Genomic DNA, 18,629 nt, shown 5'->3' on the forward strand with positions numbered 1-18,629 from the left:
GATAAAATATTAAAGTCACAGTTAAGATTTCAAAAGTAACATTACGTTTTCAATTTCAACTTTATAAAATATTAAAGTGCACACAGACCAATGTGAACATGCCAACTGATGAGGAGAAAAGCGATGTTCATCAGAGGAACAAATCATGACCCCAAAGACATAAATGTGAAAGTAGATGGTAAAATGCAACAGCATTATCTTGAATGCAATACAGCAGTATCATTTACACCATTATACTATAAGTATTTATCATGTTCTTCAATCTGTCCAGTCATTTAAGAAGTACACAGCTAGGATGACAGTTCAACTGAATGCATAATTCATTTCTCATCAGAGAAAAAGTAATGAACTGATTAGCTGGGATACACACTTGTAGAATAATGGTTCATAAAAATATTCACTTTTTTTCATACCCATGTGGGCTACTGGTATGCCTACATGTCTTGGCTCCTCTAGTTTAGCCATCTTAAAGTTTCTCAATCCAATCATGCAAGAAGGTATATAAGACACATCTAGAAAATAATGTAGAATAAGTTCTCAGTATTGAAATACAATTACCAAAAAGGAAATAATAAATTTAACTGTCACACAATTATTAGATATTAAAAACCTTGCATGTTTCAAAATCAGTGTAGTACTTATCAAAAATAACAATTCTAGCATTTAGGGAAGGAACCCTATTAATCTGTTTTGTTTCAAAACTCAGTTTGGTTTGGTACACCATATTACTGCTTCAAAGGATTTCTGTGAAACAACTTTCAAAAAAAGTCAATACCCCCATATTCACATTAATCTAATTTGAATAACAAATACCGATACAACATATATCTTTGATGCCTGATAGGTATTTGGAGTGGCTGGAGTTTCCCCCACTTCTAGCACCCCCTCCCATCTCCAGTATTCTCTGGAGCAACAATGATCTGATCTCTTCTCATTGCAAATACACTGAAGCCATCTAGAAGGAGTTCCTTCAAGTTTCCTCAACTCCCAACACAGATTCTCAGACTTCCTGCTCAGTATGTGTACTTCACACAAGGTCCCCAGGCTACTAGTTAAAATCTGAGAAACTCTGGTCTATACTGAGTCTGCTTCTACATTACTTCAACTTAATTTATTCTCCTGAAATCTTAGCCTCAACTTCCTCACTCTAACACTCCCGTCAAAGTGCAACTGCATTACAAGTTGGAAACTTTCCAGTGGACTCTCTATGAAGCTGTAGGTTACTTGATCTCCCTATCATGCCCCCTGCTCACTCCTTCTTTCTAGTTCTCCTTTGTTGGCCTATGTGACACCATCCTACAAAGCAGCAACATCTCGTATGACACCAATTTCCACACGTTACAGCTGAGCACCTATGCCCACACTCCCCCACAGAGGATGACACACCGCTCTGCACGCCCAGGACCGCAATCCTGAATGCCTTCCCAACAGTGAGGAAGGCAGGAAGAGGGGAAAGCTTTGCTGTTCGTCTCTGACACGTTTTGGTGCTGGAAGCTCACTTCAAATGCATCGCCCATATCAAATACTCTCCCTTTTTCTAAAGCGTTATCTTACTTATTGCCACCTTCCCCACAGACCTGTGCTTCCTTTTCCTTCATTTCCTCCCTATACCCTCTGCCTCTCTAATCCTTCATTCCCTCCTTCCTCTTGTTTCTCAACCTTCCTTAGGTCATAGAGTATCTTGAAACAGAATTTTTTTTTTTTTTTTGGGCCCATGTGTCAAATGGAATCTTAGTTCCCTGAGTAGGGATCGAATCAGCACCCCCTGCATTGGAGACTCTTAACTGCACAGAGTCCTAACCACTGGACTGCCAAGGAAGTCCAGGAGCTAAATAATTTAGCTCTTTAAACTGGATTCTCAATATAATCTGTGGCTGACACCTGATAAGATACACTATTTCCCTTTTTTTCTCGTCTTTTATCTCACTATGCAGCTGACAGGTGATTTTCTTTGCCTATTAGAATATATCAGCATTTCCATTTTAAATCAACATTCTGTCAAATGACTTTTCTATAAAATATAGTTCTTACCTTCCACTTGTCCATATTTTTTCCTCTTTGACCAGCAGCTCCAGATAAAAGATCCACATACTTTCGTGGAAGGCTCTCAGAGATATTCTGTTAAAATTAATATTGAGTTGCATGATGATTTCCTAATTCCTTTTGAAGAAAATTTCCTACTTTTAAAAACTGCCTACATTTAACCCAGTTAAGACAGGTTTGCCAAGATCCACAGCTGCTAAGTGACAGATTCAGGATGCTGACTTCAAATACGGTGCTGTATCACCAGGCAGTGGCTACCTGCACCTTAGAGATCAGGCCCTTCTCATCTCCTTCCATAGCTGCCGCCTTCAAACAGAGCACAGCTACTTCATGTTACTTCAAGTACGGCTGCCATAAGGGTTCTCTGCGCGTGCTGGTTTAACTATCCAAAATGGTGTGTACTTACTAAAACATCACAAAGCAAAGCTAACTGCTGTTATTATACCACATATTTCTTACTATTCCCTATGCCTTTGCTTCTCTTGAAAGAAAAACACCAATACAGTATACTAACGCATATATATGGAATTTAGAAAGATGGTAACAATAACCCTGTGTACGAGACAGCAAAAGAGACACTGATGTATAGAACAGTCTTATGGACTCTGTGAGAGAGGGAGAGGGTGGGAAGATTTGGGAGAATGGCATTGAAACATGTAAAATATCATGTATGAAACGAGTTGCCAGTCTAGGTTCAATGCACGATACTGGATGCTTGGGGTTGGTGCACTGGGACGACCCAGAGGGATGGAATGGGGAGGGAGGAGGGAGGGGGGTCCGGGATGGGGAACACATGTATACCTGTGGCGGATTCATTTTGATATTTGGCAAAACTAATACAATTATGTAAAGTTTAAAAATAAAATAAAATAAAATAAAAAAGAAATGTTCCTTGCAGATTAACTTGACAATCCAAACGTAATAATACTTTCAGGTTTCAAGCACTATCTTTTCAGTGTTGACGTGGTAAAAACCCACAATTCAACCCGTTTCTCTCTGGCCCTCTCTAGCAGTTTTACACGTGCACATGTACCAAAGAAACACACATTTGCTTGGGAGATTGGGGATGACACAAACACACTACAGTGTATAAAACAGACAACTAGTAAGGACCTACTGTATAGCATAGGGAACTCCACTCAATATTCTGTAATGGCCCATATAGGAAAATAATCTAAAAAAGAGGTGATATATAGAGAGAGATACATAACTGATTCACTTTGCTGCACACTGAACCTAACCTAGTACTGTAAATCAACTGTACTCCAACAAAAATCGAAGGAAGAAAGGAAGAGAGGAAGAAAGAAAGAAAGGAACATTTGATCATAGACTCACCTGCAACAATGCTTCTGTTTTTAGATAAATGTAACTTCAGAACACAAAGAGATTCCTTATGACTTCTAAGCCTTGATTTCCATACTTCACTGATTTCATTAGGTAAACCTTGAAAATTAGCTAAAGTATACTATGTGGTAGTATTTAGCACAGAATTATCTTATTGATTAAAAATCAATAATTAAAAATAAAAATTAAAATCAGATTAAAAATAAAAAAAATTTTGATGGGCAAATGCAAAGGTGAGAAAATCACAGCATCTTATGATTTTATGTTTTTACATCACTCGGTTCTTTATATTTCAAAATAATAACAGAAGACAGTACCTCAGAATCCCAAGGTGATTCTATATCTTCCTCTTCTCCCAATCCTAAGGCTGACGTCATATCTGTAAAATGGAGTCACAGATACATTAATGAGAACATTTACTACTATGAATTTTAATACATATATGTCTATCTCTATCCACAAATAGTTCAATAAAATAAACTAGTGGAAAAGAATTTCAGAGGGTTGAAGCATTTTCAGGAAAAAAAAAGCTGGTAGTACTTGGGACACTTCTGAAGAAAAAGAGCAAAAGAAACACACTTACAAAGAAATGGATGCCATATTTGCATCTATGCACTTTAAAGGTTTTTATTTGAGCTTTTAAGCATAGAAAAAAATCCACAGACATTCACTAACTTACCACTTCTATTATTTTTGTGTGTTCCAAAAACAGAACTCAAATGGTCATAATTTATTTGCTCTTGTGGAGCCCTTTCACTAATATCTGTATCACTTTCTTTATCTACAATCTCTGGCTTTGTGGCTCCTTCCTATAAAAACAAGACAAAACAAAAACCCAACTTCAGAAAACATATTCATCTATTTGGTCATTCAGTCAATCAGTAAGATGATAAACATTCACTGCTGTCTAAGAAATCATAGACACTGTCCTCAGAAAAGTTAGAAATGTAAAGAAAAGAGCAATTCTGTTCTGTATTCTAGGCAAGGCAGAGCCACGTGAAAACAAACAAGAGGGCAGAAGAGTTTGAGCTTTTCAACAGCTCTGCAACTGAAGTGGACAGAGCACAGGAAGGGCACAAAGGAGAGAGGACGCAGGTGAGCCTTTGAAGCTCAAGGCACGCTGTGACAAAGGGCTGTGTCTCAGAAGACAGAGTACAGAGCCAGGGTGTGAGGGGGATTCTGGGAAGGGCAGCCCAAGAAAAGGACGAGGTGTGAAACAGTGTGAATAAGTCATGTGGAAAACTAGAGCCCAGTTACTGGGAACCCTACAGAGAGACAAGACGGAAGGACCAGGATCAAATGGCAAGAAGCAAGTGTCATCTTTTTTCTTCACAAGACAGGAATCTACTACAGAAGTAAAGGGTTACATTATCACAAATATATTTTATTTTATTTGGTGCCATGCTTTTTTTCAAATGAAAGAGGAAAGACTACACTGCACCAGGGAGTAGCAAATATGACATCATTTTACAGGACAGCATTGTTAAAAAAAAAAAAAAAAACACTACAAGCAATGCTCCAGAGTGGACAGGAAGCAAACTAAGCACTGCACAGTTTCCATGAAAGTGTAATTAAAAAGTTGAATTTGGCTTTAAAAACAGCCAAATAAAAACAGTAAAAATCATTCTGAAACAAACTTCAAAGCCAAGAGGAATGAAAAGATTGACAAACATATTTTAGGAAGATTACTCTGGCAGCAACATAAAGATAAACATCAGGGAAGCAAAACTTGAAAAGAATATTTCAAGATTATAGGTGAGAAAGTGGATAATGATAATAAGACATTAAAAATGATAAGCAGGTAGAAAATACTGAACTTGCTGAGTGACTGGATGCAGTAATTTCAAGGAAGTTTGGCGTCCGGGATCTTTCCTGCTGCGGCATTTCAGTGATGCTGTCTACTAGGATGGGGAAAACAGACGACAGTGTAGCTTACAAAGAGTCAGGGACGAGGGAAGCATCAGGAACAAGGCCTTCAGTTTGAGGAGTAATGAATTAATTTGAGGCACACAAGGGACTCAGAAGAAAGGACGTGGATAAATACCTTTGGATTAGAAATAGATAGCCTTATTCAGGAAAAGCATAGCTGTTAAGATAACTATTTGTAAAATATGCTAACCTGGTATAATTAATGCAAACCTATGCAGAATTCTGAACTTACAAAAATAAAACAATACCAGGGGAAGAAAACTATGACATTAAAATTTTCAGTTATATATTTTAACATCTGTTTCAAGGACATAAAAATATACTTTTATAAATATGTGCAAATATTCATTTCTGAGATATTATAATAATAAGCATTTTTGAGTGTAATGAAAAGGTTTAATAGTAAAACACCAATTCAAGATGCTACAAGAAGATTCCTTTTTAAAATTGATCTTAAAAAAATTAAAAAAAAATAAATAAATAAAATTGATCTTAAAAGACAAGTTTTAAATTGTAGATGAGAAATGCTTATGTGAGTATGGAATTATGAGTCATTTTAAAGCACTACTATGAAGTAAGAAAGAAATATAAAACCCTATTTGAAAATTCACAAGGTTTTCTTCTCATTTCCCTGTAAACAGCACACTAACAACTCTAATTTCCTATCTGTGCCTTCTGGAATAGTAGGTAAAGATTGAAGGAATGATCTAGATATTAAAAATAGTAGTAAAATTATGATTATCCTAGCTGGAGATATAAAGGTTTTCAAATACATCTATGATTATCAAGCAGGGCTCAAACTTCATATCAGGAAAGAACAAACGAACTAAAAAAAATCAAGTAACCACAATTTCTGAGTTTTGGATACAAAAGAATTTATACATTAGTTTCATATGTATAACAAAGAATTGACAGGCTAGTTTAACACCTATAAATACTGAAGTTAATATAAAGTTTCTTAAGAATAACATGGAGTATACATATGGCTAGAGATATTTTAAAAAGTAAAAAATTATCTTCCAGAGATAATTTTTATACCCTGTTGGTAATTTTTCTTTCCTTATGATTTTATAATAACAAGTAGTCTGTATAAGAAAAAAAAATTACAAATTGTGATTTCATTCATTTACTGTAATTGCCATTACATGTGTATATTAGGAAAAAACAAATCAGATCTCTTCAGCAAAAAAAAGTTCTACATTTTTTCTTTAAGACTATTGCAGCTGAAAATTGTCTCATTTAATGGAGAGAAAGAATCTCATTTATATGATTCTAAATTATAACTTTAGTAAAAAAGACTAGATAAAATGCTTATTTCCTCTTTATTTTCAAAAAGACCTAAAACACCCACAAAGATTATACCAAACAGTAAGATAAATTAGTTAAGTACATTAAGTATTTATCAAACAGTAAGTTAGAAACCACAAGAAACAGAAAGGCAAAAATTCTTAAATCATAATAAATGAACTCACCTTGAATTGAAAAAGAACTCACCTTGAATTGTCTATGAACTAAAGTTTTGCTATATTAAATAGAAGACATTGCTTCATTATTTTCAAAGTGAGAATTTGTTTAAAAAGACAAATCACTTCAAATTGAGATGAACTTCCAGAGGGAACTATATTCAATATAGATATATACATACGTGTGTGTGTTAGTCCGTCTGTTGTGTCCGACTCTTTGTGACCCCGTGGACTGTAATCCACCAGGCTCCTCTCTCCATGGAATTCTGCAGGCAAGAATACTGGAGTGGGTTGCCATTTCTTTCTCCAAAGGATCTTCCCGACCCAGGGATTGAACCCAGGTCTCCCATATTGCAGGCAGACCCTTTACCAACTGAGCCACCAGGGAAGCCATAGATACATATATAAGCATAACCAAGACACTTTGCTGTACACCTGAAACTAACACAATACTGTAAATTGATTATACTGCAATTAAAAAAAAAAAAGAACCACCACCAACTTCAAAAACAACCACCAAAAAAGGTAAGGAACAAATTTTCTTTCAGTTCTTCATAAAAATCAACTATATGTCATTCAAAACAGTATGAGCATTGTTCTTTCACAATCTCACTGTCTCAAGTTGAATTTGAAATAATTCTTCTCATATTTATAATATAGAGTTCCTCGTCTGACATAACCCCACTATTTCTGTTGTGTTTATATAATAATCTGTCTCATCCTGACCCTCATTCCATTTCATATTCATCTTGTCCTTCTTAAATGAATTCTTCCCCTTCATCCCCCTCCCCATCTTCATATTCATCTAGCTCTTCTTCCTAATTGATTTGTAATTTTTTTTCTTTCATAATGGCATACTTAGTATGCCAACATTTATAAATCTGAGTCATGCACATATATTGCTCTTATTATCACACCATTTTGTATCATGACTTTGAAGGGTTCCATTTCTGTGGCAGGATCCTTTCTGTCATATAAGGGGACATGACATGAAAATGGCATGTGAAAAAGTACAGGGGAAAAAGAGTTACAAACAAAACAACTTGCCTTTGTGAGACCAAGGCCTGCGAGAGACTTGAGAGGTTGTGGAAGAGGCTCAGGCGATGGGAAGGCAGGATGAGAGAAGCCCTGCACTCCAGGTGATGGTTCGGGAATGGTTTCAAGCACATCTTCAATTTCCCTATCAGAATTATTGTCCTCAGAGAACGTTGTACTCTCTGGTCTCACAATGCCACATTTTGCTTCTACTACAGTGAAAACAAGGGAGAGTACATGAGAACATCTGTAATTTCAAATCAGTGAATAATTGAATTGAATTTCAAATCAGTGAATAATTGTCACCAGGAGGACAGTCTTAGATAACTTACTGTTTCTCTTGGATTGCTGAGAAGCATTCATTAGCTTCATTAAGTTTGGTTTCAGGACATTCTGGAGAAGAAAATAAGAACTTTAAGAATAATAAGAGTCAAATTTAATAAAATAATTATAACATCCCCCATTACTCTATGATCTAACACAAAGAGCACAGGCTCTGGAGTCATTCAGATGTGGATTCAAATCCCAGTTCTGCCACTGACTAACCTTCTCATGGGGTAAGGATTATGACAGATGACATAGGAAGCCCCGGATGTTCCCCGCCTTAGCCCTAATATAGTGCTATACAAATACCATGACACTCACTAGATTACTTTCTCTACCAAAATGTTCTAGAATAAAAATTTATCCCCAATACTTTAGAGTACTATGTCTGAAAAACTAAGCTATTTAAATTAGTTGCTATGTTTTGAAATTTGCTTGCATGATTTCTATATGTATGAATTATCACTTGCGAAGGGAAATATGAAAGTTTAGTTTTTAGCAGAACCTTATTTAGATGGGTTATAACTGCAAACAGGAAAAGTTATTTCTATTCTGTTTGTCAAAGAGCTAAAGACAAATGATTTTTTAAATTCAGCTCATTCTAAGAAAGAGTGAAAACAACAAAAGTAAACATGTAGGGCAATGATCATGAATGAAAGCCACAACACTCTAAACAGAAAGCCATAAGCAAACATGCTAACAATAGAGGCAGAGAGAGATGGACTCAAAGAACAGACACTGAAGCAATGTATTCTGCAAGGAAAAGTTAGATTAACAGTAAATATTAAAAATGACAAAAGGTAGGGGAGGTAAAAGAAAGGAAAAAGTGAGACATGCCTAGTGAAGTACAAACTTAAAAAAAAAAGAAAAGCATAAGTATAATGAGGTATGTGGGAAAACATATATATTTAGAATTTATATACAATAAATCAGTAATATATCAGTATTGTTAAGGATACACTATGAACAAAGCCTGTGCTTTATATGTTTTTATTAATACATAAATTATATATCTACACTATTCAAGTTTTATGAAAATATCAACACAAATTATATATAAAACATATATTTAAAACAGAGCCTTTTGTTCATTTTATATCCCTAATAATAGTGATTTATATTACTTTAAAACTGTTTATAAATAATACTGTAATAAAGAGTTTAATTTTGCCACTATAAAAAAAGTCATTCAATTAGCCACACATGGTCATCTATCACTACCTGAATGTTGTCAAGTATTACTAGAGAAAGAGGAATTGATAAAGAAATATTCCTAATATTTCATTGGGAACAAGGACTGGTAGTCAAGAATTCTAAGGAGAATATGTTTGAAAAAAAAATTAATGGAATACAAGATGGAGCTAAAAAGCTATGGGGTGGGAGAAGTATTGGGTTGGCTAAAAAGTTTGTTTAGGTTTTTCCATAAGATATTACAGAAAAACATGAACGCACTTGTTGGCTAACCCAATATATGGGAACTCTCTGCACTGTCTATTCAATTTTGCTGTGAACCTAAAAGTGCTCTAAAAAATAAAGTCTATTATTTTTTTTTTAAGAAAACAGAAACAATGGTTGGATAAAATACTGAAACATGCTATAACACTTAGGACCCTTGAGAACATTATACCAAGTGAAAGAAGCCAGTCATAAAAACCACATATAGTATGATTTCGTGTATATGAAATGTCTACAAGAGGCAAATCTATAGAGACAGAAAATAAATTAGTGGTTGACCTGGGCTAATGGGGGTGGTGTGTCTGAATGAAACGGGGAATGATTGCTAATGTGGGATTCTTTTGAGATGATGAAAATGTTCTGAAAGTTGTTGTGGCCATGGTTGCACAACCCTGTGAATATACTAAAAACCACTGAATTATACATATTAAATGGGTGAATTGATGGTATGTGAATTGTATCTCAATAAAATTGTCATTTTCTTAAGTGAAGCTGCAATTTTTAAAAAGTAACTGGTTAGAACCCACAGCATGCATACTAAACATCAGAATGCTGAAGAATACTGAAGAAGTCTCTAGACTTCTAGAGATAGAAGATAGACTTCTCATAGTGATAATTCAGCAGGAAGGTATGTCATAAATATCCACACACCTAACAGAGCCTCAAAACAAACAAAGCAAGAACTGAAGGAACCAAAGCTAGAAACAGATGGAAATTTTAAACACCAGTTTCTTAACAGGTAATAGAAGTAGATTCAAAGTATGGGGGGGGGGGCGGGGATATAAATAATGTACACAATACCATCAACCACCTTGTCTAAAATATTGAGGATTGACACATGTACACTACTGATGTATAAAAGAGATAACTAATGAGAACATATTGTATAGCTCGGGGAACTCTATCCAATGCTCTGTGGTGACTTAAGTAGGAAAAGAAATCTAAAAAAGAGGGGGTATATGTATACATATAACTGATCCACTTTGCTGTACAGCAGAAACTAAAGTAAGACTGCAAAGCAACTCTACTCCAATAAAAATTAATTTTAAAATACGTTGAGTATAACAAGCAGTGGTTAAGCATCCACTTCGTAATTTTTTGTCTCCTTGGAACCTCTAAGGATCTTTCAGTGGTCTGAAATCTTTCTTTAAGATTTACTATTACCTTCTTTACTCTTATTATTTATGTATTTACTCTGGGCCGTGCCAGGTCTCCGTGGCCGCACATGAGCCTTCTCTGGCTGCGGCAAGTGGGGGCCGCTCTCTGGTTGCAGTGTGCAGGCTTCTCGGTGCGGGGGCTTCCCTGGCTGTGCAGCACTGGATCTAGGATGCATGGGCTTCAGACGCTGCGGCCTGCAGGCTCTAGAGCACAGGCTCAGAGGTTGTGGTCCATGGGCTTCATTGCCCTGCAGCATATGGAATATTCCTGGACCAGGGATAGAACCTGTGTCATAGGCAGATTCTTAACCACTAGATGAACCATCAAGGCAGTCTTCTTAAAGGAGGTGACCAAAGTAATTTGCACAGATGCCTTGTTCCTTCTTAACACCCTTTCCAAACACGAAGACTTATTCAAAACCATCCCATTTTCCCCAAGACACAATCCCTGTATTCTTTCCTCTTAGATGTTTTAATTCTCTACTCCCTGGAACCCAGATGGTTTTGACAAGAAGCCCTGCTCCCCTGCAGAAATGTGCTGGTGGCCAATCACAAGCCATCAGCCAGAGATAGACAGCATCCAGGCGGGTGGGTTTGGAGTGCTGCAAACAGCACAGCAAAGGAAACGGACCTGGTCTGCACCCCCGTGTCATCACACAGCAGTGGCACCTGGCAGGCACTTGTTCATTTCCTATCAGCAAGCAGCAAAGGCGAGGCACAAGCTGGAGCCTCCTGTTTTTCCCAGGAGGTGATTTCACTGCCAACGCCTTGTGATGCTCTCCGGGGTCTTAGGTTCCATAGCACGGTTGCTTTTCAGCAGTTACCTGCCAGCTTCTGACTCATGAGACCTGTACAACCTCCTTCAACAGATTGTGCTTCGTCACTCAGTTGTGTCCGACTCTTTGCGACCCCATGGACCGTAGCCCGCCAGGCTCCTCTGTCCATGGGGATTCTCCAGGCAAGAATACTGGAGTGGGTGGCCATACCTTCCTCCAGGGGATTTTCCCAACCCAAGGATCAAACCCAGGTCTCCTGCACTGAAGGCAGATTCTTTACTGTGTGAGGCACCAGGGACTATCATATAATGACCCACATAAGACCTGAAAGGACAGGCCTGTGTCGGGGCGTCAGCACATCACATGGCCTTCCTTCACACAGAAGAGGCCACATCAGGGGCCCATGCTTCTCCATCCTAAAGCTCAAGGGTCCCACAGCACGTCATTTCCCTCAAATCACTTGCAGGTGGTAACAGCACACTCTGTAGCTTTAGGACCAAGCTAGGATGGCAGTCTGCATGTGTGCTAAGTCACTTCAGTTGTGTCCAACTCTTTGTGACCCCAGGGACTATAGCCTGCCAGGCTCCTCTGTCCATGGGATTCTCCAGACAAGAATACTGGACTAGGTTGCCACTCCCTCCTCCAGGGGATCTTCCTGACCCAGGGATCAAAGCTGGGGCTCTTATGTTTCCTGCCTTGGCAAGCAGGTTCTCTACCACCAGCGCCACCTGGGAAGCCCAAGGATAGCAGGCGGAACATGAAAAGAGAGGAGGTGTCCGGTGTGGTTATGTACACCATGGGAGGATGTCAGGGATGACAACTTTTTTAAAAGGAAGAAAAGAAAGTTGCAAAACTGTTCTTTCATCCAGGAAATATTTACTGAGGGAATTCCCTGGCAGTCCAGCAGTTAGGACTCCATGCTTTCACTGCTGAGGGCCTGGGTTCAATCTCTGGTCAGGGAAGTAAGATCCCACAAGCCATGCAGCAAGGTAAAAATATGTATTTACTGAGCATGCACCAGTCTAGGCACTTAGGACACTGCAACTAACGAAACAGACAAACCTGGCAAATAAGCAAACCCTGTCTCAAACGGTGATAAGTAACATGAGAGAAACAGAGCAGGAGGAGGCGGGCTATCGTCAACTCACAGCCTTAAATGGGGCAGACGGGGAAGGCCTTCCTGAGAAGGAGACCTTTCTGCATGTCTGAAGGTCGTGTATCTTGGTCTGCATACATATGCCTGGTGCTTCCCTGGTGGGTCAGTGGTTAAGATCTGCCTTGCAATGCAGAGAACAAAGGTTCGATTCCTGGTTGGGGAACTAAGATCCCACATGCCATGGAGCAACTAAGCCAACAAGCCGCAACTAGAGAGTCCACAACGAAGATGCCACGTGTGGAAACCAGGACCCGACATAACCAAATAGATAAATAAATACTAAATATTTTTGAAAAGCCAGCCTGGCCTCAAATGATTTCAAGTGGTCCCTAAACCCCGAGTATTCCCCTGCCTTCTTTTAAAGCCTGCAATTTCTTTAATGAGGGGGAAAGAAACCTATTTAATTCCATTTAATTCTATTAAATTCCTATTTAATTCTGTATTATCAAAGAGAAATATCTGATGGTTTTGGAAAAGCTGGCGCACAGGGCTCCCATGTTACCAGGTGACCGTGGAAGCATATGGTTGATGTCTGGACTTTGCTCCATCACAAGGGAAGGGGAGCACACATTTCAAGAAGACAGGTGGGTCACTGAGTCAGAAGGAACAAAGGCAGCTATCGGACGGCACTCATCCCAGCTCAGCTGCCTCTGCCTGTTTGGCCCAGGACAGGGCAGCTATCTGCCGCGTGGTGCGCATGTCGTGTGACTGAAACCAGGCAATTCCAGTACACTAACCATGACGTTCATACAAGGCAATTTAGCAGTGACCGGGCACCCTGGACACTCACTGATCAGCAGTGCTACGCTGAATCCTCACCTTCTGTACCACCTGCACTAAAGTGAGAGGGGAGCTCTCTAGCAGGCCCACTCTGAAAGAAAGGCTAAAGGAAATTCTCCAGATTCAAAGAGAATAATACCAGTGGCAAACAAATTTCAAGAATACAGGAAGAGCAATAGAAATGGCACATAACTATGTAAATATGAGACTTATGGTTTTTGGGTCTGTGCCATCCAACGTGTGGGATCTTAGTTCCCCGATCAGGGGTGGAACCCTTGCCCACTGCAGTGGGAGCTCCTAGTCTTAATCACTGGACTGCCAGGAAGGCCCTAATTTTAAACAAGTGGCCAAAGCAGTCAGCTTTTTATACTTCTTATTTAAGAAATATGTATTTTTATGTATTTATGTAGCTGTGCCAGGTCTTAGTTGTGGCACTTGGGACCTTCCATCTTCACTGCAGCAGGTGGGATCTAGTTCCCCGACCAGGGATCAAACCCAGGCCCCGTGCACTGGGAGCACAGAGTCCTAGCCACTGGACCACCAGGGAAGTCCCAAGACTATTCTGTATGTATATATGATGTATATATGTATGACAGCAGAAGGCAAAATTTCTAACACTGTCTGAAGCAGTTTTTGATGCACGAAGATGTAGCACTAAGTGGTGGTGTGGCTTCTATGTTCCCCTTGACGTGGCACAATCTTATTTCCAAGCAGACAGAGAAAAGCTAAATATGAATACTATAATCTCCAGAGCAACCACTAAAATACAGAGATACATGGGGAAAAACAGCAACAAAAATGATTAAAATGGAACACTAAGAATATAATCAACAATACAGTCGACAATAATGTAGGGGTATATAGTCAGTAATAAAGTAATACCTTTCATGGTGACAGATGGTAACTAGATTTACGGCAATCATTTTGAAATGTATCAGATCAGATCAGATCAGATCAGTCACTCAGTTGCGTCCAACTCTTTGCGACCCCATGAACCGCAGCACGCCAGGCCTCCCTGTCCATCACCAACTCCCAGAGTTCACTCAGACTCATGTCCATCAAGTCAGTGATGCCATCCAGCCATCTCATCCTCTGTCGTCCCCTTCTCCTCTTGCCCCCAATACCTCCCAGCATCAGAGTCTTTTGCAATGAGTCAACTCTTCGCATGAGGTGGCCAAAGTACTGGAGTTTCAGCTTTAGCATCATTCCTTCCAAAGAAATCCCAGGGCTGATCTCCTTCAGAATGGACTGGTTGGATCTCCTTGCACTCCAAGGGACTCTCACGAGTCTTCTCCAACACCACAGTTCAAAAGCATCACTTCTTCGGCGCTCAGCCTTCTTCACAGTCCAACTCTCACATCCATACATGACCACTGGAAAAGCCATAGCCTCGTCTAGACGGACCTTTGTTGGCAAAGTAATGTGTCTGCTTTTCAATATGCTATCTAGGTTGGTCATAACTTTCCTTCCAAGGAGTAAGCGTCTTTTAATTTCATGGCTGCAGTCACCATCTGCAGTGATTTTGGAGCCCAAAAAAATAAAGTCTGACACTGTTTGCACTGTTTCCCCATCTATTTCCCATAAAGTGATGGGACCGGATGCCATGATCTTCATTTTCTGAACGTTGAGCTTTAAGCCAACTTTTTCACTCTCCACTTTCACCTTCATCAAGAGGCCTTTGAAATGTATAGAAATGTCTAATCACTATGCTGTGCACCGGGGAACTAACAGAGTGCTGTAGTCAATTATACTTCAAAAATAAACAAGTTCATAGAAAAAGAGATCGGATTTGTCCTTACTGGAGGTACACAGAGGGGTGCTGGGAGAGGAATTGGAAGAATCTGGTCAAAGGGTACAAACTTCCAGAGCACCACCCAGCCGGGTCAAGCGGCCGGCTGGGGAGACCCGGCCCTCCCGGCCTCTGTCCCCGGACCCAGATCTAGGAGGAGCCCTGGGGCCCAAACACCCTCTGTGCGTCCACCACCAGCCCACTGGAGCCGCAAGCGAGCCCGAAACACCGAGGGGCCCCCAGCGAGCCCGGCTCCCGCCGCCTGCCCTCCGGCCCGTGTCCAGGCGCGTCCTCCCATCCACAGGCTCACCGGAGACATGCGCTCCTGCAGGCGATCCGAGCGCTCCAGAAGGGCATGCGCCTGCTGCTAAGCAAGACCTCCTTCTGCCGCCTGCAACTCTCTCATCCAACCAGCCTCCCGTCCCTTCCTCTGCCCTGAGAGACTGTCTCCTCCTCTCCCACGGCTGAGACCAGGAGAGCCGAGCCGTGCCCGCCCTCTCTAAGCTCCCTGGAGCTGACATCAGCCACCAGTTAGGTCCCAAGAGTAAGCACCAAGAAAGAAGAACAGAGGTGAAGATTCACGGAGACTCGCGGAGAGTCTATCTTCTCCTGAGTCTCCTTTTCCTCTCCACTCCTTCTCCCATCCCTGCTCCTTCACCGGCAAGAGAAATACGTGTTAAATTCACTTGTGGTGTGGACTTCAGTTGGCAAACCCAGGTCCTGTTGGCTCTGCAAGAGGCGGCAGAAGCGTTTCTAGTTCCTCTCTTCGAGGATGCCTGTCTCCTCTCCTTACACGCCGGCCGCGTCACCCTCTCCTCAAAGGATGCTCAGCTGGCCGGAAAGATCGGAGGCCTTCACAAAGGGCACGGCTGGGCCCCGGGCACCAGCCCGTGTCTCTGGTGGATACCAGAGCCCCTGCCTGTGGCTAGGACCAGATCCACGGGGTACAAGGTGTTGCCTGCACTCGCTGTCTTTGAACAGTGTGTGAGTTGCTTTCCTAGTTAGTTTTTTTGAGAAGGAGAAGACTGCATGGCTTTCCTCTGTAACAGAAGTAAAATATGAGAGAATCAAGGTATTCCAGAAATCCTGAGAATAATTTTCAGATGAAGATACTCTAAGGTTGACTTCACTTGGCAAATTATTCATATGACTGTTTGATGATTTGGAAAACATCAGATTTTCTAGATTATAGGAGAAAAGGGTATTTACTGATTATTTTAAATCCTCTTGTACCATTTAAATGTTTTACCATATGTATACTTACTTTTATTTAAAACACGATGGAACAAATAAGGGACGACCACTCCAGTCAGTTGCATGGAAGAGCCTGGTGCATCCAGGATACAAATATCTGTCCCTCAGACTGACTTCATCATTAGTGGCAGAAGCAAGTTCCTGTGTGCACTGTGCCTGTCAACAGATCAAAAATTCAATTGAGATGAAAACAGAAAATTGTTAAGGTCTGATGTTTTAGCTCCTTCTGGTAAACTCCTACCAAAGTCATTCAGAAATTCCAACTTGTAGAATTTATTTCATTTTTTTATTTGCAAATCATAGATGTATCATAATTCATACTTCAGAATTCTCCATTCCAGGATTTTAAAGAGCCTTTTCAATGTTTTTACAGGTATTTTTATAACTTCCTTGTGGAGAGATAATAAACATAATTCTTAATGAAAAAAATTTGAAGCAAAGGTACTGTTACACAGAGATTATACTGTGTTCTTTGTGTATTAGTGCTAATTTCTTCCCTTGGACACTGTTTTCCAAGAGTCACAATTTAAACAAGAGAATTGAGGGATGTATTTTTGTCTCCAATGGAGTCGAGTGTGAGCTGATAAAATCCTTGCCCTTCTTTTGTAACTGAAAACAGCTTAAGAGACTTCCAGGGAAATAGGAAGTGCCACCAGAAGACTTTTGATATTGTGTGTGATGAATATGATTAGTGAGGGTGGATATTAATCATCATGCAGTCAGCCAACTGAGTTCAAACTAAATGGAAGGACCAAGTTTTGTTCTTTGATACATTTTAACCCTTTGGAAAAACCTTTTCCTGTTCTACATCAACTCATTTTTATGTAAACACTAGAATAAACCTTATCTATGAATACATTTTTTAAAAAAAAAGTACAACTTCCAGTTGTAAGATAAATAAGTACTAGGGATATAATCTGCTGCTGCTGCTAAGTTGCTTCAGTCGTGTCCGACTCTGTGCGACCCCATAGACAGCAGCCCACCAGGCTCCCTCGTCCCTGGGATTCTCCAGGCAAGAACACTGGAGTGGGTTGCCATTTCCTTCCCCATAGCATGAAAGTAAAAAGTGAAAGTGAAATCGCTCAGTTGTGTCCGACTCTTAGCGACCCCATGGACTGCAGCCCACCAGGCTCCTCCGTCCATGGGATTCTCCAGGCAAGAGTACTGGAGTGGGGTGCCATTGCATCTACAACACAATAAATACAATTAATAAACACTGTTCTATGTTATATATGAAAATTGTTAAAGAGGAGAGTGAAAAGGTTGACTTAAAGCTCAACATTCAGAAAACGAAGATCATGGCATCCGGTCCCATCACTTTATGGGAAACAGATGGGGAAACAGTGCAAACAGTGTCAGACTTTATTTTTTGGACTCCAAAATCACTGCAGATGGTGATTGCAGCCATGAAATTAAAACACACTTACTCCTTGGAAGGAAAGTTATGACCAACCTAGATAGCATATTGAAAAGCAGACACATTACTTTGCCAACAAAGGTCCGTCTAGACGAGGCTATGGCTTTTCCAGTGGTCATGTATGGATGTGAGGGTTGGACTGTGAAGAAAGCTGAGCACTGAAGAATTGATGCTTTTGAACTGTGGTGTTGGAGAAGACTCTTGAGAGTCCCTTGGACTGCAAGGAGATTCAACCAGTCCATTCTGAAGGAGATCAGCCCTGGGTATTCTTTGGAAGGAATGACACTAAGGCTGAAACTCCAGTACTTTGGCCACCTCATGTGAAGAGCTGACTCATTGCAAAAGACTCTGATGCTGGGAGGGATTGGGGGCAGGAGGAAAAAGGGACGACAGAGGATGAGATGGTGGCATGGCATCACTGACTCGATGGATGTAAGTTTGAGTGAACTCCAGGAGTTGGTGATGGACAGGGAGGCCTGGCGTGCTTCAATTCATGGGGTCGCAAAGAGTCGGAAACGACTGAGCGACTGAACTGAACTGAACTGAAGACAGTAAATCTCAACAGTTCTAATAAGGAAAAATACTATTTTTCTTTTTCTTCATTTTGCATCTATATGAAATGATAAGTGTTCACTAAACCTACTGTGGTAACCATTTCAAGATGTAAGTCAAATCATTCTGTAGACCTTAAACTTATGCAGTGTTGT

The 18,629-nt window shown here is 40.1% G+C and overlaps 1 long non-coding RNA gene across 1 annotated transcript; it reads right to left on the bottom strand.

Annotated features, from left to right (window-relative positions):
- Positions 1–413: 413 nt before the first annotated feature.
- LOC129626447 (uncharacterized) lies at positions 414–4,193 on the bottom strand. The gene is made up of 4 exons (XR_008701968.1): positions 4,067–4,193; positions 3,705–3,766; positions 2,032–2,118; positions 414–512 (listed from the first exon to the last, which is right to left on the bottom strand). It is a non-coding gene; the product is annotated as an uncharacterized LOC129626447 (long non-coding RNA).
- Between the last annotated feature and the right edge of the window lie 14,436 nt (positions 4,194–18,629).

This window comes from Bubalus kerabau, chromosome 14 (genome assembly GCF_029407905.1).
Source record: "Bubalus kerabau isolate K-KA32 ecotype Philippines breed swamp buffalo chromosome 14, PCC_UOA_SB_1v2, whole genome shotgun sequence".
NCBI lineage: Eukaryota > Metazoa > Chordata > Mammalia > Artiodactyla > Bovidae > Bubalus > Bubalus kerabau.